This window comes from Rhinoderma darwinii, chromosome 7, assembly GCF_050947455.1.
Source record: "Rhinoderma darwinii isolate aRhiDar2 chromosome 7, aRhiDar2.hap1, whole genome shotgun sequence".
Taxonomy (NCBI): Eukaryota; Metazoa; Chordata; class Amphibia; order Anura; family Rhinodermatidae; genus Rhinoderma; species Rhinoderma darwinii.
Window position 1 is genome coordinate 109,231,766 of NC_134693.1, and position 16,148 is coordinate 109,247,913.

A 16,148-nucleotide genomic window follows, 5' to 3' on the forward strand; every position below is an offset into this window, starting at 1 on the left:
GTTTACGTCTAAGTTCTGGAGATCGTTGTGCAACCTGTTAGATGTAAAGCTGGACTTCTCCTCTGCCTATCATCCACAGTCCAATGGTCAAGTAAAGAGGACCAATCAAATTTTGGAGAACTATCTCCGTAATTTTGTTTCTGCCGAACAGGACAATTGGGTGCAACTTCTGCCTTAGGCGGAATTATCGTACAATAATCACACAAATGAGTCTACTTCCTCGTCTCCCTTCTACATCGTGTACAGTCAGCATCCTCGAGTTCCTCTTCCTGTGCTAGCCATGACTCAGGTACCAGGAGCCAATTCTTCTTTTGGCAGCAAACTAAGTCTGCGATCCTCCAAGCAATGGACCGCATGAAAAAGCATATCGATAAAGGTTCCTCCTCCGTTCTCTCCTGGAGTCAAGGTCTGGCTATCCTCGAGAAACATTCATTTCAAGATGCCCTCTCACAAATTCCCTCCCAGGTTCCTCGGTCCTTTCGAAGTTCTGCAACGGATTAACCCTCTATCCTATAAACTTTGGTTGTCTCCCACTCTCAAGTTCCCCAACTCATTCCACGTGTCCCTCCTTAAGCCTGTGGTTCTGAACCACTTCAGTAAAGCTCCTAGGTCTGCAGTTGCTCCCAGTGGGTCGTCTGATGTGTTCGAGGTAAAAGAGATTCTGGACTATAAGAGAGTAGGAGGAAGTGTTCCTGAGTAGAGGTCCTGGGAGCCAGAAGACAACCTCAATGCTCCTACCCTCATAAGGAATTTCCTCTTACGCACACACATATTAAAGTTCCCTAATTAACCCCTGATCATCCTGGGCTATAAGAAGGGCTCTGCCCTTCCACTCCCTGCCTGAGCGTCGTTGTAGTTTAACCATGTTTGTATTGCAAATGGTCCCTTAGTGTTCTTCTGCTCCCAGTGTTCCCGTGCCCTGCCTGCGATCTCCTGTATCCCATGCTGTGTCTTGTTCCCAAGCCTGTTTAGTATTTGAGCCGTGCCTTGCCTCGCCTGCTGGAAGACACCACGTCTGGCATCAGCTGCCATCCCGGATACCAATCCGCCACATCTAGCCCCACCTGTGCCAGAGCCCTTGCCACCATCTGGACTGTTCCAGGTACCCTTGTACTTGTTTTTGCATAGACTGTGAGTTGTTCAGCTGCCTCTCCGCTACGTAAGAGCGGCCTAGTGGGTCCACATACCCCTAGATCGTGACAGACAGTAAGCCTAGGAGGACCAGCCAGAGGTTGGTCCTTATAGTCTTCTATACATAGCAGACCCAAAGGCCGTTGTCTGGCCTCCAGTTGCCATGACAACCATCTGCAACCCCCACGGTTGCATGGGGTCTGGCGACGTGCTACAACCCCCCTAAATGCAATAGATCGCCGCATTTAAGGGGTTAATTGCCAAAATCAGCGGGGACAGCTGACCCCCCAGTTCCCGATCCACACTGTTACCGACAGTTTGCATTAGAAACGACACAGGGACTTGCTGTCACTCTGACAGGAAGCCTATTCTGATAGGCTTCCGACCATGACAGACTCAGAGGCCTTTGTTTGGCCTCCGGTTGCCATGCCAACCAATGGCAAAAGATGCGATTTCATCGTGGGGTCTGCCGATGTGCTAGAAACCCTTAAACCCGCAACCAATCGCCGCATGTAAGGGGTTAATTGCCAAAATCAGCGGCAAAGGACCGCTGGCCGGCAAGAGTAGAGTTCCCGACAGTGTGCATCTGGAACGACTCAGTAACTATACGTCCTCGTGCGGGAAGTAACCTCCCATGATGACTTATAGTTACTGAGTCATGCGGGTAGGGGTTAACCACTGAGTATAACACAAAGTGTAACTAACTTATAATGACTTTATCATACTTAGCTGCTTCCGTTAACTGCCATTCACTTCTATGGGAGTTACGAAAACAGCGTAGCTCAGCAAGCATTGCTGTTTTTGTAACTCCCAACCATCTAATCAGGAAGAGTCCGGGACGCGGCAGGAGCCGAGAAAGGCAGAACGGGGTTTAGGGGGGCTCAGTCTAGAGATAGGTGCAGGTCCCAGGTGGGACCCTCATCTATCGGACATTTATGGCATATCCTGTGGATATGCCATAAATGTTAAAGAAGGGCAAACCCCTTTAACTGTACACGGAGCTCCACCCCACTACAAACATTTCTAGTTCTTTTTATTTTGTCAGTCCACTTCTCGGCGCTCAGCACACATATCACACATCAACCGCTAGACAGAGCGATCACACTGGCTACTTGTAAAGGATCTGCCAGACACAGCTTCTGTGTCGCCGCCCGTGGTTACTCAGTCTGCACCTGCTCCTAAGTCTGATAGAGTGACTCCTTCTTCTACCACTCAGGCTGGGAGGCTGAGGAGTGGGAAAGCCTATCACAGCCTGGCCAGACGGAGCTAGCTCCCACCCTCTGTCTATTTATACCTTCATTTCCTGCTTCTCCTTTGCCTGTGATTCTGCTTGTTTCCTGGCTCTGCTGCTGCTGCTTGTAGTATTTGTCCTCTGCTTCATATTGACCCTGGCTTTACTGACTACTCTCTTGCTCTGCGTTTGGTACCTCGTACACTCCTGGTTTGACTCGGCTCGTTCACTACTCTTGTAGCTCACGGTGCTGCCATGTGCATCTGCCCCTTTTCCCTTAGCTTCTTTGTACCCTTGTCTGTCGTGCACATAGTGAGAGTAGGAAGCGTCGCCCAGTTGTACGCCGTCGCCTACGACGGGCCGTTGCAAGTAGGCAAGGACTGAGTGGCGGGTAGATTAGGGCTCACTTTTTTCTCCTTTCGGGAGAGTTGTAGGCTCTATTTCCGTCTAAAACCCCACTCCTCAGGTTCTGAGAGCCAGCGAGTGGGTATAATTATGTCCCGGCTCCAGGATGGGCCCCAAGAATGGGCCTTCTCCTTGGCTCCCGACGCCCCTGAGCTTTCCTCTGTTGTCCTTTTTTTTCCTGCTCTCTGGCTCATATATGACAAGACTGACAAGACTGCCTTTGCCGAGAGTCAGCTGGTGACCTTACGTCAGGGTAAGAGACCCGTTGATGAGTACTGTTCGGACTTTAGGAAGTGGTGTGTAGCTTCTCGGTGGAATGACCCTGCTGTAAAGGATCTGCCAGGCACAGCTTCGGGGTTAATGCCCATAGATAATCAGTCTGCACCTTCTTCTATGTCTGTGAGACTGACTCCATCTTCCACCACTCAGGGTGGCAGGCTTAGGAGTGGGAGAACCTATCACAGCCTGGCCAGACGGAGCTAGCTCCCGCCCTCTGTCTATTTATACCTGCCTTTCCTGTTCCTCCTTTGCTTGTGATTCTTCTCGTTTGGTTTCCTGGCCCTGCTGCAGCTTCTTGTACTATTGTCCTTGCTTCATATTGACCCCGGCTTGCTGACTACTCTCCTGCTCTGCGTTTGGTACCTCGTACACTCCTGGCTTGACTTGGCTTGTTCACTACTCTCCTGCTCTGCGTTTGGCACCTCGTACTCTCCTGGTTTGACTCGGCTTGTTCACTTCTCTTGTTGCTCACGGTGTTGCCGTGGGCAACTGCCCCTTCTCTCCCTAGCTCTGTGTACCCTTGTCTGTCGTGCACTTATTGAGCGTAGGGACCATCGCCCAGTTGTACCCCGTCGCCTAGGGCGGGTCGTTGCAAGTAGGCAGGGACTGAGTGGCGGGTAGATTAGGGCTCACTTGTCTGTCTCCCCACCCCCGTCATTACATAATCACAAGCCCATACCTAGTCTACCCTGGTCCCTGACACCACTATGGACCCCCTTGAGACCCTGGCTCAGCAAATGCAGGGTCTCTCCCTACAGGTACAGGCCCTGGCTCAGAGGGCCAACCAGCCTGATGCTACCATGGTAGTCCCCCTCACCTCACCTCTTGAACCCCACCTCAAGTTGCCCGACCGGTTCTCAGGGGACCGGAAGACTTTTCTCTCCTTTCGGGAGAGTTGTAGGCTCTATTTTCGTTTAAAGCCCCACTCCTCAGGTTCTGAGAGCCAGCGGGTGGGTATAATTATGTCCCGGCTCCAGGAAGGGCCCCAAGAATGGGCCTTCTCCTTGGCTCCTGACGCCCCTGAACTTTCCTCCGTTGATCTTTTCTTTTCTGCTCTCGGACTCATCTATGACGAGACTGACAAGAGTGCTTTTGCCGAGAGTCAGCTGGTGACCTTACGTCAGGGTAAGAGTCCTTTTGAGGAGTATTGTTCTGACTTTAGGAAGTGGTGCGTAGCTTCTCGGTGGAATAACCCTGCCTTAAGGTGCCAGTTTAGGTTGGGTCTGTCGAATGCCCTGAAAGATCTGCTAGTTAGTTATCCCTCTTCTGACTCCTTAGACCAGGTAATGGCTTTAGCGGTACGACTTGACCGACGTCTCAGGGAACGACGACTTGAACGTCTTGATGTTTTCTCCTCTGACTCCCCCATGATGCCTCCCGAGGTTCCGTTGTTCGTTCCTCCCCGGAAGACTCGGAGGTACATATGCAACTCGGGGCCTCCATGTCCCCCCAACAACGTAGAGATTTCCGCAGGAAGAATGGTCTCTGCTTCTACTGTGGGGATGACAAGCATCAAGTGAACAACTGTCCTAAGCGTAAGAATGCAGCCGGAGAACTTCCGCGCCTAAGTGATCATCGGGGAGGTCACTTGGGCGCACAGGTATTTCCCGTAAATATGAAACGTAATAAGATCTTGCTTCCCTTTCAGGTCTCTTTTCGTGGTAGGTCTGCTACCGGCAATGCCTTCGTGGATTCAGGGTCTTCTGCTAATATTATGTCTGTGGAATTTGCTATGTCTCTAGCTATGCCATTGATTGAATTGCCTAAACCTGTCCCGGTAGTGGGTATCGACTCCACTCCTCTTGCTAATGGTTATTTTACACAGCATACCCCTGTTTTTTAACTCCTTGTTGGCTCCATACATTTGGAGCAGTGCTCTGTACTGGTGATGCATGGATTATCGTCCGATTTGGTTTTAGGCCTAGCCTGGTTGCAAATGCATAATCCCACGTTTAGCTGGAACACTGGGGATCTTACCAAATGGGGTAATGAATGCATGATGTCATGTTTTTCTGTTAATTTTATTTCTCTCCCTGAGGAGGTGAACACTCTACCTGAGTTTATTCAGGACTTCGCTGATGTTTTTTCTAAAAAGGCCTCCGAAGTGTTACCTCCTCATAGAGAGTACGATTGCGCAATCGATTTGGTACCAGGGGCTAAGCTCCCTAAGGGTAGGATATTTAATATCTCTTGTCCCGAACGTGAAGCCATGAGAGAGTATATCCAAGAATGCCTGGCCAAGGGTTACATTCGCCCCTCTACTTCTCCGGTAGGTGCTAGCTTCTTCTTCGTAGGGAAGAAGGATGGTGGTCTTAGGCCGTGCATCGATTACCGAAACTTGAATAAGTTCACTGTAAGGAACCAGTATCCCCTTCCGCTGATTCCTGATCTCTTCAATCAGGTTCAGGGGGCCCAATAGTTCTCTAAGTTTGATCTACGGGGGGCTTATAACCTTATTCGCATCAAAGAGGGGGATGAGTGGAAGACTGCGTTTAACACGCCCAAAGGTCATTTCGAATACCTCGTCATGCCCTTTGGGTTGTGTAATGCTCCCGCGGTCTTCCAGAATTTCATAAATGAGATTTTAAGAGACTACCTGGAGGTATTTCTTGTAGTGTACCTTGATGACATACTTGTATTTTCCAAGGACTGGTCCTCCGACATTGAGCATGTCAGGAAGGTGCTCCAGGTCCTTCGAGAAAACAAACTGTTTGCGAAGACCAAAAAATGTGTGTTTGGGGTGCAGGAGATACCATTTTTGGACCAAATCCTCACTCCTCATGAATTCCGCATGGACCCTGCCAAGGTCCAGGCTGTGGCGGAATGGGTCCAACCTGCCTCCCTGAAGGCGTTACAGTGCTTCCTGGGGTTTGCTAATTATTACAGGAGATTTATTGCTAACTTCTCGGTCATCGCTAAGTCTCTTACGAATCTCACTCGCAAAGGTGCTGATCTCCTCCACTGGCCTCCTGAGGCGGTCCAGGCTTTTGAGGTCCTTAAGAAGTGCTTTATCTCGGCCCCAGTTCTGATTCAGCCTAACCAAATGGAGCCGTTCATCGTGGAGGTTGACGCCTCCGAGGTGGGAGTGGGTGCTGTCTTGTCCAAGGGTACCAGGTCCCTCACCCATCTCCGTCCCTGTGCCTACTTCTCCAGGAAGTTCTCACCCACTGAGAGTAACTATGACATTGGCAACCGCGAACTCTTAGCCATTAAATGGGCATTTGAAGAGTGGCGCCACTTCCTGGAGGGGGCTAGGCACCAGGTAACGGTCCTTACCGACCACAAGAATCTGGTTTTCCTAGAATCTGCCCGGAGGCTAAACCCGAGACAAGCTCGATGGGCGTTATTTTTTACTAGATTTAACTTTTTGGTCACCTATAGGGCTGGGTCTAAAAATATTAAAGCTGATGCACTGTCGCGTAGCTTCATGACCAGCCCTCCTTCGGAGGAAGATCCTGCTTGTGTTTTGCCCCCAGGTATAATCATTTCCTCTGTTGATTCTGACCTAGTCTCCGAAATTGCAGCTGGTTCAGCTCCCGGGAACCTTCCTGAGAACAAGCTGTTTGTTCCCCTGCAATTCCGGCTAAGGGTACTCAGGGAGAATCATGACTCTGCGCTATCTGGCCATCCAGGCATCCTGGGTACCAAGCACCTCATTGCCAGAAACTATTGGTGGCCTGGGTTGCTTAAAGACGTTAAGGCCTACGTCGCCGCTTGTGAAATTTGTGCTAGGTCCAAGACTCCCAGGTCCCGACCAGCGGGCTTACTATGTTCTTTGCCCATTCCCCAGAGACCTTGGACCCATATCTCCATGGATTTTATCACCGCTCTGCCTCCATCTCAAAGCAAGTCGGTGGTGTGGGTTGTAGTAGACCGCTTCAGTAAAATGTGCCACTTTGTGCCCCTCAAGAAACTACCCAATGCTAAGACGTTAGCTACCTTGTTTGTCAAACACATCCTGCGTCTCCATGGGGTTCCTATCAATATTGTTTCTGACAGAGGGGTACAATTTGTTTAATTGTTTTGGAGAGCCTTCTGTAAGAAGTTGGAGATTGATCTGTCCTTCTCCTCGGCCTTCCATCCTGAAACTAATGGCTAGACTGAGAGGACTAATCAGTCTCTAGAACAATATTTAAGGTGTTTCATCTCTGACTGTCAAGATGATTGGGTCTCCTTCATTTCCCTCGCTGAATTTTCCCTTAATAACCGGGTCAGTAACTCATCAGGGGTCTCCCCCTTTTTCTGTAATTTTGGGTTTAATCCACGGTTCTCTTCCATTTCACCTGGTGGTTCCAACAATTCCGAGGTAGATGTCGTTCATCGGGAACTGTGCACAGTCTGGGCCCAGGTTCAGAAGAACCTAGAGGCGTCCCAGAGCATACAAAAGACTCAGGCAGATAGAAGACGTTCTGCTAACCCCTTGTTTGTGGTCGGGGATCTGGTGTGGCTGTCTTCTAAAAATTTGCGCCTTAAAGTCCCGTCCCAAAAATTTGCTCCCCGGTATATAGGGCCGTACAAGGTCATTGAAGTCCTTAACCCTGCCTCCTTCCGACTGGAGTTACCCCCGTCTTTTCGAATACACAACGTGTTTCATGCCTCCCTCCTGAAACGCTGCTCCCCATCCTTGGCTCCCTCGAGGAAACCTCCTGTCCCTGTTCTCACCCCTGAAGGGGCAGAATTCGAGGTGGCCAAGATTGTGGACAGCAGGATGGTCCAAGGCTCCCTCCAGTACCTGGTCCTGGTCCATTGGAGAGGATACTGGCCTGAGGAGAGGACTTGGGTACCCGCCCGGGATGTTCACGCTGGGGTATTGCTCAGGAGGTTCCATCTTCGGTTCCCCAATAAGCCAGGTCCACCTAGAAAGGGTCCAGTGGCCCCTCATAAAAGGGGGGTACTGTAAAGGATCTGCCAGACACAGCTTCTGTGTCGACGCCCGTGTTTACTCAGTCTGCACCTGCTCCTAAGTCTGATAGAGTGACTCCTTCTTCTACCACTCAGGCTGGGAGGCTGAGGAGTGGGAAAGCCTATCACAGCCTGGCCAGACGGAGCTAGCTACCACCCTCTGTCTATTTATACCTTCATTTCCTGCTTCTCCTTTGCCTGTGATTCTGCTTGTTTCCTGGCTCCGCTGCTGCTGCTTGTACTATTTGTCCTCTGCTTCATATTGACCCTGGCTTTACTGACTACTCTCTTGCTCTGCGTTTGGTACCTCGTACACTCCTGGTTTGACTCGGCTCGTTCACTACTCTTGTAGCTCACAGTGTTGCCGTGGGCATCTGCCCCTTTTCCCTTAGCTTCTTTGTACCCTTGTCTGTCGTGCACATAGTGAGAGTAGGTACCGTCGCCCAGTTGTACGCCGTCGCCTAGGACGGGCCATTGCAAGTAGGCAGGGACTGAGTGGCGGGTAGATTAGGGCTCACCTGTCTGTCTCCCTACCCCGGCATTACACTACTACTTTCATTATGGATTGAAGTAGAGCTGGTCTTTTTATTGGAATTCCATTTAGTAGCGTTACAGTAGTCTAGATGAGAAATGATTAGGGCTTGGATTAGTGTTTTGGCAGTGTTAGTGGTTAAGTAGGGATGGATAGAAGATATGTTTTTCCGGTGAAGGCGAAAAAATATGGCAATAGACTGAATGTGAGGATGAAAGAACAGATCAGAGCCAAGTATAAATTTAAGACATCGGGCCTAACAGATGTAAAAGGAGACATCAGGTTTAGATGAAGTTGATGATGGGGGAAGCAGAAGGAGCTCAGTTTTAGAAAGATAAAGTTTGAGATATAAAAAGGATGTGACAATGGACGGACACTCGCTAGTGTTTTTTAGGATAGCAAGAGAAATGTCCTGGAAAGAAGAGTATATAGTTGGGTGACTGTCATCCGTATAAAGTTGGTAAAGTTGTTTTACTACTTTTACTTCGCAAAAATTTACTACTTTTTGCGGGGCGAGCTGTAGTTTCTATTGGCACCATTTTGGGGTACATGAGACTTTTTGATCGCTTTCAGTTGCATTTTTTGTGCGAGATGAAGTGACCAAAAAACAGAGATTCTGGTGCTTTATTTATTTTTTATGGTGTTCACCATGCGGGTTAAATAATGTTATATTGGAATTGTTCAGACTTCTACGGACTTGGCGATACCAGTTAAGTTAATTTTAAAAAAAAATTTACATTGTGCTTGGGGGAAAATGTTTTTTTTTTTAACTTCTAATATATATATATATATTTTAGATATATATATTAAAACAACTTTATTTAACTTTTTTTTTATAAGTCCTTCTAGAGGATTTGAACCAGCGATACTGCATCATATACTGCAATACTAATATACTGCAGTATATTGTTATATTGACAGTCTCTTATGAAGCCCTGCCCAAAGCAGAGCTTCATAAGAGTACAAAAATGGCAGACCTGGGGGCCTTCATCGGCGGATGTCAGGAAGGGCTTAAAGCCGAAGGAGTTGAACGTGTGAAGCAATATTGGGTTATCTAACGTGTCAAATGCAGCAGATAGATCTAGAAGGATTAAAAGGGAGTAATGAGAAGGATTAAAACAAACTAAAAATAATACACATAAAAGCAATTTATGTGTATGAGGACCTAAAGGGAGGCGCTGCTGTGGGTACAAGATAATGATGATGACCAGTAACTAGCACTTGCACCCACAGCAGCGCCTCCCTTTAGGTCCTCATACACATAAATTGCTTTTATGTGTATTATTTTTAGTTTGTTTTAATTCTTCTCATCAATTGCGGTAACCTTTTTGGTTTACCGGACTGGACCTGGCTGCAGCTGTTTAAACCCTTTACCAGTATTGTGCCTGTGGATAGCACAAATTTACAAGGTGCGCATTTGCCTCCGCCGCCTTGCTCATGTCAATATTTCACCAGCATTTATTTTGCACTATGTGGCGCCGTGCTTTCTTCTTTCTCTCCTACAGCTATTAAAAGGGAGTAATGACCATTGGATTTGACTGATATGAGATCATTAGATAATTTGCTTAATGCAGTTTTAATAAAATAGACACCAGACTTTCTAGAAGTTCGGAAGCAATAGTAAGGTTAGAAACTGGGCGATAGCAGAGGAGGTTGGGTCAGAAGTGGGCTTCTTGAGAATTGGCGTGACTAGAGCGAAAGTTATAGATGAGAGAAAGGTTAAAAATTGTGTTTTAAGTTTGGAATAACAGCTGGTGACAGAGCAGGGATAAGATGTGCGGGAATAGGATCAACAGGACAGGTAGTTAGACGGGCAGAGGACAAAAGTTTAGAGTCCTCTTCCTCTGTTACGAGGTCAACTATAGAGAAAGGTGCAAGATGAAACACAGGGGGGTTGGGTATATAATTTTAAGGAAGGTTTGATAGACGCTTATCTTGACGTATGCCATCAATCTTCGTCCTGGGCACTGAGGTCAATAGTCGGGAATTGGGCTACCAGACCAAGAAGGGAGTTAAACTTTTTAAATAATAGTTATTTGAGGCTATTTGAAATAGAAGAGATTAAGGTAGTGAAATATATTTGTTTAATATGGGTGAAGGCAAGGTTATAGGATCGCAGCATGAATTTATGAAATTGTAGTGAAGAAAGTCAGCATGTCCGCAAGACTTCTTCCACTGGTGCTCAGCAGACCCTGAATATCTTTGCAATAAGCGAGTTTAGGTTGTGTGCTAAGGTTGCTGTGTACTGCAACTGGAGGTACGGACAGTAAGGGACGTTACATGATCCAATGTATACGTCATTGTATGGTCACAACGGACTGAGAGAGGAGATGGGAGAGAGTTCAGGTGTAAGGGCTTATACAGACAAGCGTATTGTAATATCGGGGTAGGGAGACAGACAAGTGAGCCCTAATCTACCCACCACTCAGTCCCTGCCTACTTGCAACGACCCGCCCTAGGCGACGGGGTACAACTGGGCGACGGTCCCTACACTCAATAGGTGCACGACAGACAAACAGACATGGGTACAAGAAGAAAGGGAAATGGGAAAGTTGCCCACGGGGATACCGTGAGCAACAAGCAAAGTGAACGAGCCGAGTCAAACCAGGAGATGAGCGAGGAACAAAAACGCAGAGCAGAAGAGTGGTCAGTAAAGCCAAGGTCAAACACAAGCAGAGGATAAGTAGTTCAGAAGCTGCAGCAGGGCCAGGAAACCAGCAGAGAAGAATCACAAGCAAAGGAGGAACAGGAAAGGCAGGTATAAATAGACAGAGGGCGGGAGCTAGCTCTGTCTGGCCAGGCTGCGATAGGCTCTCCCACTCCTAAGCCTGCCATCCTGAGTGGTGGAAGATTGAGTCAGTCTCACAGACATAGAAGCATGTGCAGACTGATTACCTATGGGCGTCGACACAGAAGTTGTGTCTGGCAGATCCTTTACACGTATTATACGTCCGTGTGCTGTCCATTAAAAAAACGGACAGCACATGGACCTATGCAGTTCAATGGGGATATTCAGACATCCGTGTTTTTTTCATGCAGCGTGTGTCCGTTGCGTAAATGAAGTCAATGGGTGCGTGAAAAACACGGACAACACACGGACGGCTTTGGTGTTCTGTCCGTGTTTTCCACGCACCAGTTGCTAAAGCAATTATGAGAAGAAAAAAAAAAAGCGGAACACTGATGCCACTCGGAAAACACACTAATACCACACGGAACTGAATTGCATGAAATACGGTCCGTTTTATTGCGGACGCAAAATAGACACTCATCTGAATAAGGCCTTAAGAGTGTTTGAGAGATGGTCCAGGTCAATGCCATGTATATTTCTATGGAGGTAAGTGGTAGGTTTAGGGGAGGGAGCCAAAGGTGATAGGCAGTGGCGGATTATAATATGGGCGTTTCGGGCGGCCGCCCGGGGCCCAAGGCTCCCAGGGGGCCCATCGCAACCCGAAACGCACATCATTTTAAATCGCTTAAGGACTCACTAATGGCCGTTCAGAAGAAGCGCCGCTAATGGCCGTTCAGAAGAAGCGCCGCTAATGGCCACTGAGAGGGAGGGGCGGGCGGACTGCAACAGAGGGCAGCGCAGTGCTGATGAGGAGGAGGGGGATGGATATCAATTGCTGGATAGGACTAGCAGACGTGCGTCTGCTAGTCGTGGTAGAACACGCACCTCTAACGCTTCACGTACCGCCAGTGAGGAACAGACGAGAAGGGCGGTGGTCGAGCAACGAGGAGGTTAGTGTTCATGTTCGTCTCCATCTTAATTTACATCTAAGTGACTCCAGAGGACTCCATGAAGGGGGGAATAACCCCCCATCCCATCCCCTATAGAGCTCTCAGTATTTCAGTATTTATTATACAGCAGGGGGGTCTGAGCAGTGTAACTCACTGCAGAGGACTCTATGGGGGGACAATAATTTCCCTCCATAGACACTCAGCAGTGAGTTACACGCTCAACCCTCCCTGCTGTATAATAAATACTGAAATACTGAGGGCTCTATGGGGGATGGGATGGGGGGTTATTCCCCCCTTCATGGAGTCCTCTGGAGTCACTTAGATGGTTAGAACCCCCTCCCCCATTCAGTATAATCCCCCCTTCCCATAGAGCCATCACTAGTTACTAATATATTACAAGGGTAAGTCAAATTGTCTGACTTCTGGGGGCTGTATAGGGGGGTCTGAGCGACGGGCTCTATGGGGGGGGCTACCCCCCCCCACAGAGATGTCAGAATCAGACACTCAGACCTCCCTATAGAGCCCCCAGAAGTCAGACAAACTCACCTCCCCTTGCAATATAATCCCCCCATACAGCCCTCAGTTTTCCCATAAGAAAAATGTATGACATATCCACCATCCGTAAGTCCCATAAAACTGAATGATGGTTACGGAAGCAGTGTCTCTCGCCGACTCCCTCTGATCACTAAAACTAAGCGTCGGAAGCACTCGTGTGAGCGCTGAGCCACTTGGTTTCTGTTTCCGGAAAGCTGAGCAGCTTATGTACGGGCTCATAGAAAGTCAATGAGCCCGTACACCGCTACTTTGTCTTTCCGGAAAAAGCCAAACAGAAATGAAGTGGCTCTTTGCTCACATGTGCGCTTCTGCCGCTTAGTCTCAGCACCCGGACCCCCACCCATCAAAAGTTCTGACATGTCACTATGACATGTTAGAAGTTTGTTAAAAATTGACTTACCCTTTAGGCCTCATTTACACGAGCGTGTGCGTTTTGCTCACGCAAAAACTGCTGCGTTTTCCGTGCGCAAAAGGCACTTAACAGCTGCGTGTGTCATCAGTGTATGATGCGCGGTTGCGAGATTTTCGCGCAGCCGCCATCATTATGACTAGAGATGAGCGAACTTATGAAAAGTTCGGTTCGGCTAGTTCGCCGAATTTCACGAAAAAGTTCGATTCGGACCGAACTAGTTCGGACCGAACCTGTAATTTCCGTGCGCCGAGCATGGTACTGTCCAGGGTGCTGAAAGAGTTAATGGGCTGCACTAACTCTTTCAGCAACCTTGACAGTACCATGCTCGGCGCGCGGAAAATACAATTTTAATGTAATAAAAAATAAATAAAAATACGTTCATACTTACATTCCTCCTGTCCGGCCTCCAGTGATGACGTTTCATCCATGTCGCCGCTGCAGCCAATCACACGCTCCTCTCCTGAAATACTCTGTGCTGCCTTAAACTCTGTGGACAGGTCAGGATCCTGTTTCTTTTAAATGCTGCTGGGGAACCCGCTCGATCCACTATATAAGGCTGCGCTACAGTGCAGCATTTAAAAGAAACAGGATCCTGACCTGTCCACAGAGTTTAAGGCAGCACAGAGTATTTCAGGAGATGAGCGTGCAGATTCAGTGCTGCTGTAAACTCTGCTCTTACCATTACGTAGCACTCAGTCTGTTACCTCTCCTCCACTCCTGTCCTCAATAACACCTTCACATGATTGGCAAGTCACCACGTAATGGTAAGAGTAGAGTTCACAGCAGCACAGAGTATATCAGGAGAGGCGCGTGCAGATTCTGTGCTGCTGTGAACACTGTGTGAGGGGGGCCCAAGTTGTATCAACAGCCCAGGGCCCATGGTACACTTAATCCGCCACTGGTGATAGGATAGTACAGAATGCAGCTAAGTCACCAATGAGAAAAAGATTATCAGGTAACACGACCATCAATTTCTGCTTTTATGTTTCAATTCATCAACTTCACGTTTCAGGTTTGCAAGCGGATTTGTTCATATCTTGTAATGGATAAAGATTCTCAACTGCATTACATGCACAGACCGGAGCAAACTTTTCATTGTCAGAAATAGGTGACTCTTGCTAAGGAAGGCTCTCGTCAATCATAATGTCTCAAAACAGCTTGCCAATTATTTTTTTTTTCTGTATTTTGTATTCCTATGTCTTGTTTATAAAGAACTCTTGTGTTCTTAACCCCTTAGTGACCAGCCCATTTTAGGCCCTAATGACCAGGCTATTTTATTCGTTTTTCTGTAGTCGCATTCAAAGAGCTATAACTTTTTTATTTTTTCGTCTACATAGCTGTATGAGGACTTGTTTTTTGCGGGATTAGTTGTACTTTTTAATAGCACCATTTTAGGTTACATATAATTTTTTTATTAACTTTTATTACATTTTTTTGGGGGGATTATAAAAAAAAACTGAAATTCCACCATTGTTCTATGCGTTTTTAAATTGACGCCGTTCACTGTGCGGAGTAAATAACATGTTAACTTTATTCTATGGGTCGGTACGATTACGGCGATACCACATATGTAAAGGTTTTTTATGTTTTACGACTTTTGCGCAATAAAAACACTTTTGAACTAAAATTATTTGTTTTTGCATCGTCGCTTTCCAAGAGCCGTAATTTTTTTATTTTTCTATCAATGTAGTGATTTTTTTGACTTTTTTTTTGCGGGACGAGACGTGGTTTTGATTGGTACTGTTTTGGTGTGCATGGGACTTATTGATTCATTTTTATTATGACTTTTTTGGGGGACAATGGAAAAAAAATTGCAATTTCGCATTGTTTTTTTGAGTTTTTTTTTACGGTGTTCACCTTGCGGTTTAAATTAAATATTAACTTTATTAATTGAGTCATTACGGTCGCGGCGATACCATATATGTGTACTTTTATTTATTTTTTACACTTTTACTAAATAAAACCACTTTTTATGGAAAAAAATTGATTTCTTTTTTTTACTATAATTTTTATTATTAATCTTTCACATTTATTACTTATTTCATTAGTCCCACTAGGGGACTTTACTGTGCGATGTTCAGATCCCTGCTATAATGCTTTGGTATACTTTGTATACCAGAGCATTATTGCCTGTCAGTTTAAATCTGACAGGCAATCTATTAGGACGTGCCTCTGGCTGCCATGACAACCCATCGGAGACCCGCGATTGCATTTGCGGGCCGCCGATGGGTGACAGAGGGAGCGCACTCCCTCTGTAAACAAGTTAACTGCCGCGGTCGCTATTGACAGCGGCATTTAACAGGTTAAATGGCCGCGATCGAAGTAAACTTCGATCGCGGGTGTTGGAGCAGGAGCCCAGCTGTCATCAGACAGCAGAGCCCCGGCTCCTGCCTGCACGGGACCCCCGTGCAGGACTTAGACTAGGCTAACGTAAAAAGGCGTCAGCCTAGCCTAAGGCCCCTTAGTGACCAACGTGAAAAGGCGTATTGGTGGTCACTAAGGGGTTAAATGGGTTTTCTGGCACTTTTTATTGATGGTCTATTCTTAGACCTTATTCACACGACAGGGTTTCCCGTTTGTGTGACGGTCGTTCATAAAACGGCCATCACACGGCCGCAGTAGGAAGAATAGACCCCTAAAGGGGCTATTCACACTACCGATTTTTTTGACGGAGCGGGAAACCCGGCCATCAAAAAATGGGACATGCCCTATTTTCGGCGGTTCTCCCAGCCGCCCGGCTCCCATAGAAGTCCATGGGGCCGGGTAATACATGTTCATCACTGGAATGTGTCCCGAGTGACGGCCGTGTTTTCCGTCGCTCGCTTTCTCCTTCTCCTCCTCACAGTGCGAAGTGCATGTGAGGAGGAGGGTATTTGTTTGCTCCCTGTAGGAGCGGAATCCCCGGCCACAGCTTCGGCAACGCTGTGGCCGCGGATTGGGGATTTCGCTTCAGAATTGCTTGA

The 16,148-nt window shown here is 47.5% G+C and overlaps 1 protein-coding gene across 6 annotated transcripts in view; it reads left to right on the forward strand.

The window, feature by feature from the left end:
• Positions 1-16,148, forward strand: part of IQSEC1 (IQ motif and Sec7 domain ArfGEF 1) — a 725,681-nt gene that overhangs the window by 349,459 nt on the left and 360,074 nt on the right. The gene's annotated exons all lie outside the window — the stretch shown is intronic.